Source organism: Octopus bimaculoides, chromosome 3 (genome assembly GCF_046866305.1).
Source record: "Octopus bimaculoides isolate indiv1 chromosome 3, ASM4686630v1, whole genome shotgun sequence".
In the NCBI taxonomy this organism is placed as follows: domain Eukaryota; kingdom Metazoa; phylum Mollusca; class Cephalopoda; order Octopoda; family Octopodidae; genus Octopus; species Octopus bimaculoides.
This window is the reverse complement of record NC_142930.1, coordinates 87,611,068-87,632,139: the sequence shown is the minus strand read 5'-3', so window position 1 is coordinate 87,632,139 and position 21,072 is coordinate 87,611,068. Positions and strand designations below refer to the sequence as shown.

The 21,072-nt window shown below is 33.8% G+C and overlaps 1 protein-coding gene across 8 annotated transcripts in view; it reads right to left on the bottom strand.

Annotated features, from left to right (window-relative positions):
* Window positions 1-21,072, bottom strand: part of LOC106881143 (uncharacterized) — a 406,256-nt gene that overhangs the window by 263,170 nt on the left and 122,014 nt on the right. For all 8 annotated transcript variants that reach the window (XM_089349353.1, XM_089349355.1, XM_089349356.1 and 5 more), the window contains one exon: window positions 18,528-18,603. The gene's annotated coding sequence lies outside the window, so the exon portion shown is untranslated. The remainder of the gene's footprint in view (window positions 1-18,527; window positions 18,604-21,072) is intronic.

The window sequence follows — 21,072 nt, the reverse complement described above, 5'->3', positions numbered from 1 at the left end:
ATAATACTGAAGTGGTAAAGTTGTGAATAATTAATATGAATGCCAACCAAAAATTAATGGCTACATTACTTTTGCTGCATTCAGCTCTACTTGGGCAATCAATGCCAACATCATTACCTCCTCCTCTTCCTACTCCTCAAGGAAGCATTTTAAATTTTTCTCTTGTATAAATTCTTTATAGTTCTTTGAAGAAACTATCTGTTTGCTATTCTGCCAGGTATCGCTCCAATTTTTTCTTGGAGTAGGACCTAACAGATATGACAAGTTGAGAAGCTTCTTTGAAGATACTTTATGTTTACTATTCTGCTAAGTATTGCACCAATTCTTCTTGAAGTAGGACCTAGCAGATATGACAAGTTGAGAAGCTTTAACTTCAAAATATCCTTAAAACAGAGTATTGTACAATTAACATATATTTTATACGTGACATGTCCTTCTCGACAAAATATCAAATGCTAGAGTTGTGATCCTTCTAAGACACAAAATTGACTACTGATAACAAAAAGGGAAGGCCTTACATAGCATATTATACCATACAATAGTTATTACAAGTCTTCAAGACATACAAGAGAACATTTAAGATATAAGCTATATTTTCTTTACAAACTTATGGAAAGGTTCCTGTATATATATTTTTGTTACTAAAAAAAAAACAAAGAGTTGATTGCTGATTCACCAATGAGAGAGCTCAACTTAGTATCATGAATGCTTACACAGTGTATACGAGTGACTATGAGTGTAGAAGAAAGAGAGAGGGGGAGAGGGAGAGAGAGAGAGAGATGCTTTTGAATGCAGAAAAACAATGTTACAGAATGATTTTGTTTTAATTTGCTATTTTGAAAGACACCTGTGTGTGTGTGTGAGTGTGTGTGTGTGTGCGAGTGTGTGTGTGTGTGAGTGTGTGTGTGTGTGTGTGTGTGTGCGTGTGTGTGCGTGTGTGTGTGTGTGTGTGTGTGTGTGGTTGCATGTGCATGTGCAACTTTTGTTGAGGGGATTCCAATACTGGAATTTATTCGCTTCACTGAAAGACGGAAATCAACAGGATTCAAACACAGACATCATCACTTATATTTTTCCCCTTATACAATTGGTTAAAATGCTTGAGAATAAAAGAAAGGAGGAAGAAAACACACATTTCTTTAAAATAACAACATTGCTAATAATAGGGGTAATTAATATAATGATGATATTGATAATCTTCAATCATTATGATCTTCCTCCCCTACTTTTCAACATCATGGTCATTATCACCATCACAAAGAAAGCAAAGTACAAAATAGCAGCAACAGCAATGGTAGCAGAGAATTTATGAGCTCCAGTCACAGTATCAGCTGTTTAATAAAAGAGCAAAGCCACAAGTTTCCTTCAATGCATGTTTCCCTATGCATCCAATTTATCCTGCACTCTGTTCCAGCTGAGAAAACAAAACAAAAAGGGAAGAGAAAGGGAAAGGGAGAAAATAGATGGGAGGGGATTGTAGTTATGTGGTCATTTTGTCTGAGATTGTTTGTCTGGATAAACTGGCTGGTCAGCAGATTGAAGGAGAGATAAATAAATGTTGGGGGCAACAGTCAAAGATATCAATGTCATGGCAATTTGGCTCCTGCAGATTCAGAGAGAATATAGAAAGGGAACGGTCAAGAAAGAGGAGAGTTCAAAGACAGAGAGAGAGAGAGAGAGAATATGAAAGAGGAGTAAGTGCAATAAAAAAGACAAAGTAAATAAGTAAGGGGGTAGAAAGAAATGGAAATGAGTAATAAAAAGGACAGTAGAAAAGACATTAAGGCGAGTGTATGTGAAAAGTGTGTATCTGAAAGTGGTGGTAGAGGTGATCATATGGTTGACAGTCATGAGAGAAGGAGCTATAAAGGCTAATTCTCCTTTGGCTTTGCCTGCTTTTCTCTCTATCTTCACATTATGTTCAGTCTATCTCCATGTCAAACTGTCAACAAATAACCTCAATTATTGTAATCTCAGTGGTCAGTAGACAGAAAATAAACATGTCTAACAGTCAACTAATAGGCATATCCTTGTCCAGGCCATTAATGACCTCTATCATCATCGCAGTAATTTTTACAACAATGATGAGAGCCACTACGACCACCCATACTACATCCAACAATACAACAAAGAGATTTACAAACGGAGAGCACACATCCCCTTCACTAAAAGCTTTAAGATGAGAACCACCACCACTACCACAAACCCAGCCACTAAACAATGAGCCACTGCAACCTTCATTACCACCACCACTCCTTTAATAATGTTTAGTAGTATTGACTATTAACGGAAGAACAAGAGAAAGAGATAGGGGGAAAGGGAGAGAGAAGAACAAAGGGGAGAGGTCTTTTGCAGCTCTCCATCTCTTGCTCCTTTCTTGGCCTATGGTGTTTGGTGCTTATTTTACCAAAGTAGTCGCAGATTGTTTGCATGAGGAGCGAAGTGTGTAATGGGGGTGTTCAGGGGGTGGAAAAAGGAAGATATGTTTGGGACAATGAGTGAACTACATTAATCCTACCCAACCCACCCTTCTACCTTCATGGCTGACCATTCCGCACACACACTCCTCTTTCTTTTAAGGTGGTGTTAGTGTTATTTATTGGCACTCACGAATATAAGGAGGTGGAAGTGGAGATGTAGAAGGGAAGCAATGAGAAAGGGGGGGAAATCAGAACAGATATGGTAAAAGTATGGGGAAATGGAGAGGAAGTCACCTGGAAAATGTAGAAAGGAGGAAGAAGAAATAAGATAGATTTCTGTCTTAGAGGGGGAATAATAGAGAGAGTTGAGGAAAGAGAAGTGAGAAAAAAGAAAAGTGGGGAGGAAAATGAGAGATGAAGAAAATGGGGATAGAGAGATAGGAGAGGTGGGGTGAGCAGAGATACCAGAAAGGTAATGCAGAGAGGGTAGACAAACAGAGAAGTCTTTCCTACTTCAATCATCACAGCAATTAGGAGAGGAATGAAGCTGAGGCCAAGGATTACAGAAAGGAAGAAAGGTCAACTAGTGACCAAGATTTGGAGGTTATTATTATATTGCTCTCTCTAAACACTTTCACACTCATATGAATAGTGTGCAACTAAATATATGCAATCACAGCAGAATCAGAAGAATGTAAGGTTCTTTAATAACATATGCACACTGGTTTATAGAGAATAGAAAGGCAGCAAATTAGGTATATCCGATACTAAACATAGCTACAGTTTGCAGTGAAGGAGACAATAGCAAAAAGATAAAAAAAAAAATTGCAAGAGAAGCAGAAGTAAATAAGGAAAGAAATTGTGGAAAGCCAGAGTAAAAGAATGAGAAGAAATCATGGGAAAATGTAAAGAAGATACAAATGGATAAAGGAATGTTATGAGACTAAAAGGAAATATAAATTAAAAATTGAAAATGATAGGGGAAATTAAAGAAAATATATTTCTCATAGATAAATATTTTGCTAAAAATTTTGAAAAAAATTGCAGCCGCATAATTCAAAATTGAATTTCAAAACATAGGCTTTTAAAAAAGTTATGTATATTAACTGTGGTTGTCACTGTCAAGCAAGTACATGACTCGGTAGCTTGTACTATGTTCTTGCAAAGTGTTTTAGGCACCTGTCTTGTAATAAGCAGGCATAAACATGCTCCTGATGATTGGTACTTTCAAAGTTGACTTGGTTGAACACTGAAGATGTGGCTATTGGAAGGAGGCAGCGAAGTGGGGTAGCAGCATTCAGCAGGTACTCAAGGACATAATGCGTTACCTGCTCCAGGAATCAATGCTGCAATCTTATGCAAACATGACTTTGTACCTATTTACACACATACAAACACACACGAGCATATGTGTGTGTATTTTTCAATGTATAGAAATATTTTTGTACTAAATTCTTTCAAGTAATACACGGTGCAGCAAAAGTAATGCCCTTTTTGCATTTAATAACTTTTAGAGTATACTCTTTACTCTCTTTACTCTTTTACTTGTTTCAATCATTTGACTGCAGCCATGTTGGGGCACCGCCTTTTTAGTCACGCAAATCGACCCCAGGACTTATTCTTTGGAAGCCTAGTACTTATTCTATCGATCTCTTTTGCCGATCCGCTAAGTTACAGGGACGTAAACACACAAGCATCGGTTGTCAAGCGATGTTGGGGGGACAAACACAGACACAAACATATACATGCACAGACGTATATATATATATATACATACATATATACGACGGGCTTCTTTCAGTTTCCGTCTACCAAATCCACTCACAAGGCTTTGGCCGGCCCGAGACTATAGTAGAAGACACTTGCCCAAGGTGTCACGCAGTGGGAATGAACCCGGAACCATGTGGTTGGTAAGCAAGCTACTTACCACACAGCCACTCCTGTGCTTATATAAATGTTTATTAAGTAATTTTTTATTGAACACAAATTTATTGCATTACTTAAAGAAACGATATAATAAACTAATGAAAAAAATTGTAGAAGTTCTATGAAATAAAAAAGAAACTCAATTAAAAAATAGAAAACTCAAATAAAATACAAAAGAGTATTACTTCTGCCACACCCTGCATAGTAATTTTTTAATGTTTATGTAATATGTATTCCTTGTAAATGTGATATATACTTTTGTTCTTTTACACGTTTCAGTCATTGAACTGTTCCCATGCTGGGTCACAAGCACAAATGGCGTTTTTAATCTATTATCTGCTGAAAAACACTTCAAGATTTTTCACAAGATATTCTGATGTTTAATTGTACAGAGCAAAATAGTTAATCATTAAAGTCACTAGAATGTAGGTGAATAGACAACTCTATGATTGTTAGAATATATCTTGTAAGAATGAAAATAAAAAATGAGTAGATGAAGATGACCTTACAGTTTGCGATTCTTGCAATAGAAAAGGGACTGAAAAAAACAACTTCAAGTATTCATGATATAAAGAAAATATCAACCATGTCAGGGTTAGTGACAGGAAGGGCACCCAGCTGTAAAGCAATACTTCGAAAATATATTCTATTTAACCCCGGCTAGCATGGAGGAAAAGGATGAAAACAAATGAATACATATGAATATGTGAATGTATATATATGTTCGCATGCTTGTATAAATGTAATGCAACAAAATGTTCTATAATAAATATAAAATAATGTGTTGATATATAAATTCACTACATCACACTTTATTTGCAGATTATCAAAATATTTAGCAAAATTAAGAATGTAACATCTTATATAACTTTGAGTAATAGAAGAAAGATAGAGATTTTATCAATTTGACCTAGCATAAAAGACACATATATATGTACATACCATAACAAAGGAATCACAAATAAACATCTCAATTATCACGGTAACTCCACTCCTCTCTCTCTCTCTCTCTCTCTCTCCCTTTCTCCCTCTCTCATACTTTCTCTGTTTTATTCATATAGTTGACTGAGTCAATAATTTGACTATGAAATTTAAATATACATTATAATGGTGTATAAACCTCTAAACTATGATGATATTACTTGAAACTGTACCGAACAAAAAACATAACTAATAAAATACTTAAACTACAGAGAAAGTAAAGAGAAAATAGTGATACAATAGGCACATGTGTGGCTGTGTGGTAAGAAGTTTGCTTCCCGACCACATGGATTTGGGTTCAGTCCCACAATGTGGCACCTTGGGCAAGTGTTTTCTACTATAGCCTTGGGCTAACCAAAACCTTGTGAGTGGATTTGGTTGATGGAAACTGAAAGAAGCGCTTCATATATATATAAATTAAAAAGGGTGGCTCAATAGCAATTAGAATCTAGAGGCAAAATTAATAGAGGTCACTAAAATGACAGAGGGTGTTGATTAGCATCGCTTTTGCTAAAGATATGAGTTAAACTAACTCAAATTTGCTGTTTATACTTTTGCTGTTTTGGAAATCACACATTTTCAATGTTTTTGTTTTTTTATAAGACTGACAGAGGTAGTCAAGTTTAACCCTAGGCATTAAAAGCCGATGAGGAGGATTGAGATGGTCAACATCAAAATTCAAAATCGCAATCTGGCTATATACACTGGGGACATACCCCCCTTTGTCAGTCACTTAAGACAGTGTGTTTGTGGCTTTGAGTTGGTTTAACCCTTGTCTTTAGCAAAAGCTGTGCTAGTTAGTACCCTGTGTCACTTTAGCGACCTCTATTAATATGTGTGTGTGTGTGTGTGTGTGTGTGTGTGTGTGTGTGTGTGTGTGTGTGTGTGTGTGTGTGTGCGTGTGCGTGTATGCTTGTGTGTGTATTTGTACTCTCCCTCCACCACTTGACAACTGAAGTTGGTGTGTTTACATCTCCATAACTTAGTAGTTTGGTAAAAGAGACCAATAGAATAAGTACCATGCTTAAGAAGTAAGTGCTGGGGTCAATTCGTTCAACCTAAATTCTTCAGGGTGGGTCCCCAGCATGGCCACAGTCTTTTACTAAAAAAAGTAAAAAAAGAACAAAAAAAAGAAAAACTATAAAATGTAACCCTACTGACCTAAGCACACAATGTTTTAGTTGATATTCTCTTTGACTTACCACTTTTATTCTAAATCTTGATACTAAATATTTCATACTTCATTACAAAGTTAAATTACAATAGTACAGAAAATATTTCTACAAACTGAATATATAATGACTATTAAAAATAAAAAAAATTACAAAAAAAAAAAGGAAGAAAATCAGTTTTTGAGTATTTAGACTTCAAACATACTCTACAGGTGACTAGTAACTTTTATTTGAAATAATACTAAAAAAAGCGATGATGATGATGATGATGATCGTGATGGTAGTGGTAGTGGTGATAATGATTTCTAACATTGGCACAAGACCAGAAATTTTGCGGGAGGTTGTGTGTCTATTGAATTGACTCGCTGTTGTCAGAATGAAAGGCAAAAGCCAACTCTGATTAGCCTTTCAAGTGTAAATAATTTTTCAATCATTAACTCTTTATTTTTCGATGACATATGATGACAAAACCTGTCCTACTCTTAGTAAACCAAACTGTATTAAGATACGCATCTCACTTGATTACCAATTGTATATTAGCTTGAGTGATGAATTTTGACAGTTTCACTAATTCTTCAGCAGCTTCAATGTATCTCAAAGAAACAAATGTATCAAATGTGTCTTTGTGGTATAAATTTAAGTAAAGAAGTGATAGTGTTCTAAAAATAACCACCCACCAATAACTGTTTAATCAATATGGAAAGTTGAAAATTGTGTCTGTTTGGATGTCAACTAAACATTATTATAGAGCATTTGTAAAATAATGTAAGTTTGTGTTCTATGAGATGAGGTACAATGTTTCCAAAAAGGTTTTCTATGAACTTTATTTTAGTTTTTATTATAATTTATTTTTTCTGATTATTACATGGTAGTGAGTTGGGAGAGTCAATAGAGTGTTGGATAGAATGCTTCATGATATTTGAACCAACTCTTTGAGCTTTGAGTTCAAATTTTATTAAGGTCAACTTTGTCTTTCAGCCTTTCAGGGGTCAATAAAAAAGTACCAGCCTAGGATTGGCAGAATTGTTAAAACACCAGACAGGATTCTTTCTAACTCTGTGTATTCTGAGTTCAAATGCCACCCTGTTACTGGAAAATGGCAACTCTTCTGACAGGAGTTGTGACTAACAGGTGGTATCAGCAATTTGAAAAATCAATGGAACTGTACTCTCTTTGTTCAGTAAGAAAATCAACCACTAGCACTGCTATATGGCAGCTTGATACCATTACTACAGTTTCCAGAGAAAATATATTTTAAAACACTTACTATTCATCATATGAAGTTATATCTGCAATAGTAACCAATTAATTTAGATAAATATTTAAAACATGGGAGGTAGTCTACAAATGAATGAGCTTTTAACCCCTTTGTTACCATATTTTTTGCTAAAATATGCATTCTCCATTTCAATTAAGTTTGAAAATAATGAAAATTTAATAAAATAACTGTGTTATTATTAAGCTGATGTTTGGTGCATAAATCAACATGAAATTTTTAAGCAAGGTTTTAATTTGGATCACTTTATTTGTATTGTAGTACAATATAAATACAATATAAATAAAGTTTGTACTGTAGAATATGGGACAGTCTCAGGCAGGTCAGTACCAAAAAAAGTTAAAGTGTTAATTTAGAAACTGTGGAAATGGAAACCCACATTTCAGTCAATTCTTTCTCTGTGTGAATGTGTGAGGGGATGAGATGGTGGTGTGGTGTATGCAAAAAAAAAAGGATAAAAAGAAAGAGAGATTAAGATGCCACCTTGATTATCACAGATGAAGTGAAATATCAGAGCGTAAGTAAATTCAGTAAATACGAGAAGCTGTGAGTTTATCTGCAGATATCTTCTTTTGTGCACTTACAAAGCTGAGAATAAAAGAGAAAGCTCCCTGAAGGTAAACGAAGAATTTTCTTTTAACTTTTAGCAAAACTGCAAGCAGCATGACATTGTGATGAAAATGTTTCCAAGTTGTGAGAAAGAACAAGAACAACCAAAAGCCATGATCTGTTCAGCTTGTGTCACACATGCTAGCAAGATGTGGCTATATTTACAAGAAAAACATTGCCCCCCCCCCCCCAAGAGACATATTTAGGCAAGCTGTAGGAGACCTCCCAAGGACTCAGTGGATGTTAAGAAAAGATGTTAAATCTCTACCAATTTTACATGCCTTGGCAGTGACTCAACCATGTACAATAGATTCTTATATACTTCCAATTCTATTCATAAAAGTGCATTTAACCAAAGATTTGCAAAACTTTGATATAAATTTCTCAAAAACAATATCTTGGGAAGCAAATTTTTCACTAAAATGTAGAGACAGCAAAAGAGGAATGTTTTCAAAAGTCTTTAAATTTACTGCACAAATTTCATTTGATTTTCTTATTTTACATTACCAACTTTATGACGATGGATATAAGGATTGAATCAACAGTCATTATAGGAAATTCTAAACACTAGAGAATGTTCGAACATTTAAATTATAAGAATGCGCATAATTTTTTATAGCAATAATGGTTTTATTAATTAAAAACAAGATTTTTCAGAATTACCTATAAATAGTAATGGCGTCAAATTCTGGCACAAGGCCAGCAATTTTGGTAGAAGGGTTTGTGAATAATATTGACCCCTGTACTTGAGTGGGATTTGAATCAGATTGTAAAGAGCTGGAGGCAATGGCACTAAGCTTAAGTCTAATGCACTAATGATTCTATCAGCTTGCCATCTGACCTACAAGGTAATGATACTATATACCTAGAAATGTACACTCCGATTGTTTTTTTGTTGCTGCCTTTTCTCACAAACAAACTTATACTTCTGATAAAGAACTCAAAAAGAAATTACAGAAAGGTGTATAATTATGTCTAGATCTAGATAAACAGAACTTCATATAAATCATGGAATCTTACTTGATATTGTGAAAGAAATGCAGTAGTTACAATTTAACTTTCAGTAAATTCCAGAACAGCTGAGGCTATACAGACTTAACTAAACAGGTGTCTCAACTGATCTTCAAGTAATTAAAGGTATGGAACATTTCTCAAAGTGTGTTCATGTTAATTAATACAGAATTCTTTGAGCTTGAACTGAACAATATTGAAAGGTAATTAATCAACTTTTGTTTCTGTTTTAGATCTAGAAATTCCAAGAAGTGCACAAATATCAGCAGTTATAGCTTTATTATAGAATATTTTAAATTCCAGTTGCTCAGCTATAATGTGAAAATGACTACTATTTTCCAGCTGAACAAAGAAATGTTTCTGAGAATTTGATGCAGTACCTCTTGAAAAACTTGTTCTAGGTACATAGAGTTGTGGAGAAGGAGAAATGGGTAAAATGTTTTTATAAAGGTTGTGTAAGATGAGGCAGAAAGATGATGGTAGAAAGAAAAGAGATACATAGGCTGGATTTAGTAGGTGACAATTTCAGAAGAGTAAAAACAACTGAAGAACCTCTAGAAAAAACAAAACAAAACACAAACTAATAAGGCAGTGGTTGTGGTTGTAGAGCATTGGCATGTGAAGGTTTGCCTTAAAATGGGAGCTGTTTTTTCTTCTATTTTTTCTTTTTATTGCAATCAAGAATGTGAATGCATGTAATGAGTGCACCAAGCATGTTGTGTAAATGGTATTATCTCCCATCTAATATGAAAATAGATGCAATAGTTTCACTATTTGCATAACATTCAATAAGTAGCAACACTACAGAACCAAACACACACACAGACGCACATGCGCGTGCACACACACACACACATGCGCGCACACACACACACACACACACACACAAATACATGCACATGCATACATACATACTCACAGATGCACATCCACCTCAACATCTGCTCCACAAAGACTGATTAAATCAACCATGCATGCATGAAAATAGACACATAAATATGCACACACTGGCATTTACATGCACCACCTACCAAACCCGCCACACACACACACACACACACATATGTGCACAAATACATATTCATACATAAAAGTCTGAATAATTTCTATTCAATAAGGCATCAACTAAATCTTCAGTAGTTGACTGAACACACACGTACATATCGTAAACTATATAAACACACTTCAGTATCATTGATCTAAGATTTCAATAAGGTAGTTGGGCATATACTCAAAAAAACACACACTTACATATAATGTGCATGCGTGTGCATGTAAGTGTATGCATGTGTACATGCACACAACCAACTCCATTCAATAAGAAACTGACTACATTTTCAAGATGATGAATTAATAAAAAGCTTCACAAGAATAAACTATTTTCCATAAGTTTTTGTATTCTTTCTTATAATAGGATGACTCCTGAGACACAGAATTATAGACATCTGTATTGAGTCATTGAAGAAATGCTATCACTGGATATATATATATATATATATATATATATATATATATATATATATATGTTTATGTGTGTGTGTGTGTGTACATACATACATGTGCAAATGCATATATGTATGCAAGTTTATAATCGTTATCAAATTGTGTGACTGTTAAGAGTCACACAACTATAGGCAATCATAATGAGTGATCACAGAAATGCCCTTATGCATGTATGCTAGAAGCTAATGATCCAGGATTATTCTAATCAATAAAATTAGTAGGTTCCAAATATGCTTAAGATATTTCGATTATCATCTTATTGTTATCAGTCGGTTATTATCTGAAAAGTTAGCTCCAAAAAAATGATCACAATTCGTGACCTCTAGCAGGGTCATCTTAGAAATATTGTAGGCACCTAGGCAAATCAATGCACTGCTCTTTAGCGTATTTATTGACAACAAGCCTCTGTACACATAGATCAGAACGGTTCCCTAGACTGGTGGGGATCCTTGGCAACTGCCCTCTGTGTCCATGCCTTAAGACAGTGCTGGTTTCTTGTGCATGGGTGCTTGTCTGTGTGTGTACATGTATGTGTGTGTGAGTAAATTAACATCATTTTAAAACAAAAATCCAGGGAGATCAAATAAAATATACACAAGCAACCCTGGTGAATCATGATTTAACTTCAATAGGTGATGCGTGTGCATATGAATGGCAGTGTGCACAAATGTATGAGTGCATGAATATCTGAGGGTTTGTGTACGTATGTTAGTCTTGGTGGATGCATATGAATATATATATATATATATATATATATATATATATATATATATATATATATATATATATATATATATATGTGAATGTCTGATTATGTGAAGAATGTGTACAAAGGATGTGTGTGTTAAGAAGGGTTAGTACATATGTGTGTGTGTGTATGTGTGTGCATGTGGTGTGTGTGTGTGTGTGTGTGTGCGTATGTATGCATGAGTATGTTGATAAGCTATGAATATTACTGCATCTGTGTTTATTTGTAAAAACAAGTATTTAATTTTGTACACACATATATATATGGACATATATATATATATATATATATATATATATATATATATATATATATGTGTGTGTGTGTGTGTGGGCACGTGAACACACACACACTCAAATATATGTATGTATGTGTATATATATATATATATATATATATATATATATATATATACCGGAGTATTTCTAACAAAACTGTCCGATGAACAGGAACGTGAAACTCAGAGTAAGGGTTTTTTTGTTATATTTCTGCTGCTTTTAAATAAAGTATATATATATATATATATATATATATATATATATATATATATATATATTATACAGATCTTTTTTATTGTGTGTGTGTGTGTGAGTGATAGAGAGAGGGGGGTGGAGTGAGAGAGAGAGACAGACAAACAGAGAAAGTGTGCACATAGATTTCTGTGTTTCTATAGTGTTTGTGCACTGTCTACATATATATTTAGAGAGAGAAAGAGGAAGGGTGAGTATGGGTAAATGTGCATGTCGGACAAAAGCAATGCTTATCCACAAAGCTAATACACTTCCTTCACATTCTTTTTCTTCTTTTTTATTCGTACATGGATAAGAGAATGAAGAAGTGGGAGGTGGGTGAGAGAGGAAGGAGGAGGAGATGGAGAGAAAAGAGTTAGACTGGAGTGGTGGGAGGGCGACTAACTTAACATTGAATTCATTTGCATTCAAAGTATATAATTCATTTAGAAATAATAGATTTGATGTTGATGATGATTGCAAAGTGGAAAGGGTGGTGGTGATTGTGATGGTGGTGATTGTGGTGGTGGTGGTGGTGCTGGTAAATATAGGTGACAGATTGGAAATGGAGTAGAGTAGATGAAGAGGATGAAGATGTTGGCATTGTTTGTATCTAGGGAAGTGGAGATTGTGGTAAGGGTAAGAGGAGGTGATGGAGGTCGCAGTTTGAGGCTGTAGAAAGGTTGGATATTGGGGATGTTTGTTGTGCTATGGTGACTAGCAGCTGAGCTGTGATGGTAGAAAATATAACTGTAGCAACAGCAACACAGACTCTAATAGTAGTAGTAGTAGTAAAGAATGTAAGAAAGTAGCAAAGGTAAAAGTGATAGTAGTAGTAGTAGAGAAAGTACTTAGCATAAATATAATATAGTACCAGGAGAAAATGTACAAGAAATAGCAGAGGTAGAGGAGGTAGTTGGTGGTTAGAGAACCAGCATGAGTAACATTACTTCCACAACCTCCTCAGACATGTCTAATCATAGTCATTCTCTTTGATGACTGGTTCATTCAGTTTCTTTTTCATTAAAAATGGGTTTTCAAAAAACTGATTTCCCCAAGAATAAAATGCTTGACTATAGAAATTTCCTTGTTGAAGGATGATTCAATGGCTTGCAGTGATGTATAACAGATGTAACTAAAGAAGTAATGATGACAAGAAGAAGAAGAAGAAGAAGAAGAAGAAGAAGAAGAAGAAGAAGAAGAAGAAGAAGAAGAAGAAGAAGAAGAAGAAGAAGAAGAAGAACAACAACAACAACAACAACAACAGCAGCAGCAGCAGCAGCAGCAATGAAAGTGATAATAAAAACAATAATATGACTGAAAGAGAGAGAGAGACAGAGAGAGCTACAACCAGGACTGAACAAGGAAGATATAAAAGTTATGCAGCATTAAAGTGTTTATAATATCTTTTGTAATAGTGACACTGGGAAGAGTACAGACATAAACAAAAAAGAATCTACAAAGACTCAAAAGGAAATATTGGTATTCAGTTCAAGATGATTGAAATTGCTGGAAACTATCATTATTAATACCATAAGAATCCTAAGAAAGATTTGAGAACTTTGAAAAGTATTGTTGATACAAATATTTATCAATAATACTATCTTGAAACTCCAAAACCTTTATGAAATTTTTGTTGGTGTTGATGATGATAATCCACAAAGTAGGGAATCTCATTCAGAGGTAAATATTTTAAGATCTCTGGCTTCACACTGTAATAGTTTATATACTTCTGTCTCATACAAGAATGCAGAATTTTATTAATCTAATTAATTATCACAATATTTCTCCCTACAAATTTTCAGGTCTTGGGTCAGTTTTTGGTCTTATGTTTATATTAGAAGAAACATCATGTTAAAGGAGGAAAATGTGGGAGCTATGGGCATTGCAGTATAAAGTTATGTCTTTTTGCTCTCTGTGTTCACATGCCATGGGAATTTACTTTCTGAGGTTGATAACATAGGAGTCACTTAAATATCAGGGCTGATTTAATTAAACGTTTCCTCTAGAAGAATGTATGGCATTATGACTATATTAAAAAAGCATTTTGGTATTGATTGCAATATGATAAAATATACTTTTGCTCAGCATTAACAGAAGATTTTAATAGATTTCTTCCATTTAAAGAAGTAGAATGAAGTGTTTTAGTCAAAGACAAGAAAAGACCAGAAAAAAGCTTAGAATACAACACTCTTTGCTAAAAATAAAATGGATCTCTTTACAACTTCAAAGTGTGCAGCAACAATATCCAAAATACATGATGTGCAGGAAAATGTGAGTTGTGGCATTTATGCTTTTCTGTTGAGACAGTATAAATGTTATGAACTATCTTAACAATGTAAGCCAAAACTTCTCCAAGAGTCAAGACTAGAATATAGGATCAACTCACGGGGAATTTAACTTTTTTCTATGATACCCGTTTTCTCTACAGAACTCAACAGCCTAATAATAAGGAATTCTAACATAAAAACATGGTCATACAATTTGGAGAAGAGATTTTCTGATTCTGTTGACCTCTAATACTTAAAAAGTAATTATTTCATTGACTTTTGAAAGATATAAGAAGTAACACTAACAGGAGTTTAATTAAAAACACATAACTAATGAATACAGGGCATTTTTTTCTGGCATTCAACACTCATTAAAGAATAAAATTTTGTAACAGTGGCACAAACCCACACATAAACAGGAGAAAGATATAAATGACTGAATCAACTGCGGGTATATTACTGATACTTATTTATCCACCCCAGAGGGATGACAAAGAGAGAAAGTTAAATAGTATCATATTCCTAACCCGACTGTCTGCTTAACAATTGTTTTTTTTTTTTTTTAATATAGGCACAAAGCCTGAAACTTGAGGAGATGGGGGGGGGGGGGCTAGCTGATTAGATTACTTGGTTGGTACTTTATTTTATTGACCCTAGAGGAATGAAAAGCAAATTTGATCTTGACTTTGGAAGGATTTGAACACAGAACGTAAAATGCCAGAACAAATAGTACAAAGAATTTTGTTTTATGTTCTAACAATTCTGTTAATTGAGTACTGTCTTTTAATCATAGTACAAAGACACATTCCCTGGAAATAAATTCTAATAGAAAATTGTTGCCTATCTTCCTTTTTCTTTACTTTTTGATTCCAATCAAAGGGTACTCAATTTTCACATTTGATATAACAAAAATTGAAGGAAAGGAGCAAATAGGTTATTTATTTAAGGATTATTGCAAGAAAACTTATTATATAGGACACACTGTCAGATTTAAGGACAATTGGGAAGTGAAATTATGACATTCATGTCCTTCACAAAGGCATTGATGACATAAAAGTTAAAGGAGGTTAAACCTAAGAATAAAACAAACTTGATCACAGATATATCTCACCAGGAGTTTAGCCTTACTTTATCATAATCAACAGTAGAGGTGCAATGGCCCAGTGGTTAGGGCAGTGGACTCGCAGTCATAGGACCGCGGTTTCGATTCCCAGACCAGGCATTGTGAGTGTTTATTGAGTGAAAACACTTAAAGCTCCATGAGGCTCTGGCAGGGGATGGTGGTGAACCCTGCTGTACTCTTCCACTACAACTTTCTCTCATTCTTACTTCCTGTTTCTGTTGTGCCTGTAATTCAAAGGGTCAGCCTTGTCACACTGTGTCACGCTGAATATCCCCGAGAACTACATAAAGAGTACACGTGTCTGTGGAGTGCTCAGCCACTTGCACGTTAATTTCACGAGCAGGCTGTTCTGTTGATCGGATCAAGTGGAACCTTTGACGTCGTAAGCGATGGAGTGCCAACAACAAAATCATAATCAACTAAAAAAATATTACATGCACTTTAACTAAAAATGAATTTTAGTAACAAACTCAAAATATATGTTACATGCAGAAATATTTTAAGAAGTTGCTGCACTATATGAAAATTTGCAGTGTACATTGACACTAATTCATTCACTCCTCCTTAAGCCTTTGCTATAATTTTTCTTATATTTATTTTTTTATTTGTTTAATAGTTGTTTCATGTCCCACAAATACACATTCAGTTTTATCCTTATGGCTATGTCTGACAATTTCAAAGCAAAGCAAGAAATTAAAAATAAAAAAATTTCAACAAAAGGAAAATAAACCAAACTCTCCCTCCCTCACCAAATAAACAAAAACATTAGGAATAGATATTCAATGAATGCAAACAAAACAAAAAAAAAAATGAAACAAATGCAAGCAAAATCTCTCAGATTCTATATCATACAATGGATGAGTGATGAGTAGAGTGGATTACATGCTTAGTGTATAAATTGGAAGTATGACTGCTTTGCATAAGAGATTATGGGTTCTTCTCCCACTGCAGGCAGTATAACAATCTACTCATGGCTTTCCTTCTATGCCACAGACTAACCAGCTGTAGAATAAGCACCAATTTTGCAATAGTCTAAAGTGAGAATATCATACACAGAGTAAGAACAGAGGTCTTATCTCTCATTCATTTAAAACAACTTAAGGAATCCATAAACAATGATCCTGCAAACCATATTGTACTGTATTGCTGCTTATTTGTATTTAATTTTTATTGGGGGAAAGAGAGAGAGAGAGAGAGAAATAGAGACTGACTCACTGCAGAAGAATCTCTCCATGTAATGAAGATATTTAACTAGATTGCAGTTGCAAAATAAAAATGAATGACTATATGCAACCTGCAGTAGTTAGTTAATACTTACAAAATTAGATGTGGTAACATAAGAATGATGACTGTTTTTCATGCTGATGGCATCCTAACTAATTTGTCGGTAAATTATTGTCTAAAATATGGTGTCACACCTATGCATATATAATCTTGTACATCTAACTTAGTGAGTTTTACATCACAACTTTGACAAGTACAGTGAAGTCATTGCTTCTGTAACAACGTTTAAAAATACCAAAACATGTTCAGAGTTGTCTTCCATACATGCCAAACTGATTAAAGTAACATAAATACTCAGCTAACGATGTTCCCAATTAGTTTTCTTTTTAATGCTTGTTATTAGGAAACACTAACATGGATACTTGCTCTGCTTAAATGAAAAACCAACCATAGAACCCTCTCTGACATGCAAGTGCATTTAGCTATGTAAAGTATGTAACGACAACGAAATAGTAACACGACTCAATTTGTAGATGTAGTTTGATTTCTGGGCATTACACTCTTTGTGCAAGACAAATACAAGCAAAGCTACAGTAGACTGACTCAGCTATAGTTATTTAATGACATACATTCTAAACCACTCCTAAGAGATAATAGCAAAAACACAAGACATTATAAAGCAACCAACGCAACTCTAAACACCATTCCAACTCTGCTCGTTTGATAGCTGACAAATAAAAACTCATTAATAAATATTAATGAACTTTTTTTCACGTGTCTGCCATCCAATCAATAATTAAAATGGTTATTGCCACCTTTCTCAATATTATATACTGTGTAGAGATCTGCTTTGGATAACATATCTATAAATGTAATTCATTGGCAGTGTGTAATCTCTCACACTATCTGAATCCATCTATTGATGTGTGTATGTATGTGTGTGTGTGTGTGTGAGTGCTCACACATGCCTGTATGCATGTACATAGGAATGGAGTAGAGGGAGAGAGTGAGAAGAAGGAAAGGGAGCAGAAAAATTTTCTCTAAGTCTAAAAAAAAAAATTGTCTTTTAATGTTAACATTAAGTGAGAACTAAGCTAAATTATGGAGAAAAATAAAAATCATCCAAGTGACAAAATGCATATATGTATGCATGTGTGATGTAAAAGTATGTGCACACATACACACATAAGCACAAACAAATTGGAAATAAAGAAACAAAGAGAAACTGTAATATAAATTAATAGATATACAAGCATCTAACTTTTACATCAGTATCTATTAAATGTATCAGTAATTAGAGGCAAATAGACAGACAGAAACTTACACACACACACACACACATAATAACAACAACGACTATAATAATAATAATGATACTAATAATAATAATGATAATAATAATAATAATAATAATAATAATAATAATAATAATAATAATAATAATAATAATAATAATAAAAACTCATTATATTTCATTTTCATTTTTCCTAATATATATTAAGACGTTCAAGAAAATTCTCAAACAAATGTTATATCAATTAGTAGTGTTTATTAATAATTTTGCAGTTGACAAAAATGAAGAAAAGAAAAAGAGAATAAATAATAAGGAATAAGAAAAGAAAAAAATATTTAAAAATTATCTAAATAAAAAATTACATTGTAGACTTTTAATTTGTTCTTTTTATTAATTAGTAAGAGTTTCCATCAAATATAAAGGTGATGTAAATATGAGAAAGAGTGGTAGTGGCAACATACCTGCACTCCTGGCCACAGACTAAAATCATCACGTTGGTGACGTTCCGTCATATTTAGACTGGGGTAGCAGTCAGGACTGGAAAATACAAATAAATAAGCATATAAGTAAAAAAAATAATAAATAAAATGATTTTCGAAAGCATTGGAAGATAATGGCAAAGAAAATATTATTTACATCATTCTTGTTTTAAAATAGTAACAAATATAATTTTGACAAACAAAATTAATACAAAAGTTATTCTGTATATGATATAACAATGCTATGGCAACTACTTCACTGTTTTTGTCATCATGCAAAAAGATAAATTGAATTTCAAATTAACCATGCACAATAGTAGATGCTGATCACCACCTCAGTAGAAAAAGACCAGTGGTTCTCAATTAGGGTTCCATACGAACCCTAAGGGTCTATATAAGATCTTGTGGGGGTGGGGGGTCCATGCAAGAAAAATAGTAAATTGGGAAGTCACAGTGCTATTTTAAATGTCCATGGAAAACAAAAACAAAATTGCTTTAGATGTATTGATTGCAAGAAACAGACAGGTTTTTTTCACTAATGTTTTACATAGTTCAACATGTTTCTGGCAAACATGTTTTCTCAGAAAGTTCTATTGCAAACCTATACAAGTGAATGGATGAAAAACAGTATTGGAATTTTAAAAGAAGAATCTATAAAACTAGCTTTTAGACATTGAATGGCTATAGGAGTCCACCAGTATAAAATAGTGATCAAGGGAGATCATGGGTAAAAAAAATGGTTGAAAACTCCTAGACTGCCTATATTTCACAAATGCTAGATATGTTAACACACATATGAGAACATACACACAACACACTACCACAAAATAAAGGATATATTGAATAATACAGGCTTAGATACCCTTGGATTAAGAACAAAGATAGGAAGGCCTTTGATTACAAGCCTGCTTGATCGAGTCTGACCCGATGTGAAAAAATAAAAAAATAAATGATATACATAGATTTTAAGTAAAGAACAAGCAAATTCAGACACAAGCACTCAGTGAGTACAAATATGCCAATGCATAAATATTTTTTATTCACTTCAAATACAGTAGTAAAAAAATATAATGTCATCAGTCAGTCTTGTCAAGTTTGGTTGCCTATTTGGCTCAGCATCTTTTAACTCCTTAGCAAAGCAGTTCTTTTAAGTATTAACACCAATATTTTATAATTAAAAAATTCTAATTTTTCTCTTTAATCTAACTAAATGCCCCAGCATGGTTGAATTCTAAGTAAAAGATAAAAGATGAACCTGAACAAGAGAGGTTTATAACATACAATTTTACAACAAAAAAAAAAAAATAAAATAAGTAATGGTAAAAACAAATATTCTAAAGCAGTTATCATTAAGGACAAAAGCCTAGCAAACTAAGCTTTTTTAATCAGTAAAACTATTCATAAATTGTAATCAATGATTTAGTAATCCTTATTGTTTCTGAGAACTGAAAAATGAAGTAACCAACAATGTAATTTGAACTCATAAGCAAGAAGTAAGCTAGATTCTGTAAAGCTGTAAAGTTCTGTGTAGATTTTATCAATACTAATGGCAGCAGGCAAGCAAGGTTTGACCCCATTTAGGTGGAATGTAGAGAGTTTGTTGACCAGTCCCTTTACAGTGTTTACAGCATGCTTCATACCACAGTGGCCAGTAGGCAGAAGGCCATAAAGTTGGCTGTGGAAGCAGTAGAAATTATTTAGATCAGAAAGTACAAAAGCTGGAAGGGGCAGTGCTAACCAGAAACAAGCCTGAGCTTGATCAACCATGGGTATGTCACCTGGATGAGAATGTCTGATGTTGAAAAACTTGAAACACCTAATGACTCCAGGTGGATGATGTATGGGGAGAAAAAAATAATACTTTCAACCACACAGACATGTCTGTATTTATCATATATATATATCATCATCATCATCATCATCGTTTAGCATCCACTTTCCATGCTGGCATAGGTTGGACAGTTCGACTGAGGACTGGCAAGCCTCATATATATAGTAAATACAAACGATAGAATGAAGATGGCAATTTTTAATCAGTGATAACCCTTTCAATAATCAGAAGAATTTTTTACATTAATCACCATGATGCACATTGTGTAAATACAGAGGCTATGAAATAAGTTTTACTAATCATTTCTTCAAACTCAGTTATACCTGGTTTTCATAGCAGAAATTAGTCTATTAAATATAATAAAGAGGGAATGGTATAGGAAAAAAAAAAAAAAATTATAAACAGCAGTTTGTCACACTTTCAGAAATTCACTCAAGTAGGGAGACTATAGAGACAGATTGTCTTATTAGTTTCCCAATGTTAAATCTACTGTAAACAGCCAGGGCCGCAAATGATGACTGGCTAGGAATGATCTAATTTATTGTATGAACACTAAAGAGGCAGAGGTAAGAGCAAAGAACTCAAATAAATACATACACACATTCATGTACATGCTGACAAGTTTACATATGTATGCACTTGTATGCACACACATGCATACATACAAACATACATACATATATCCATGCATGCAGT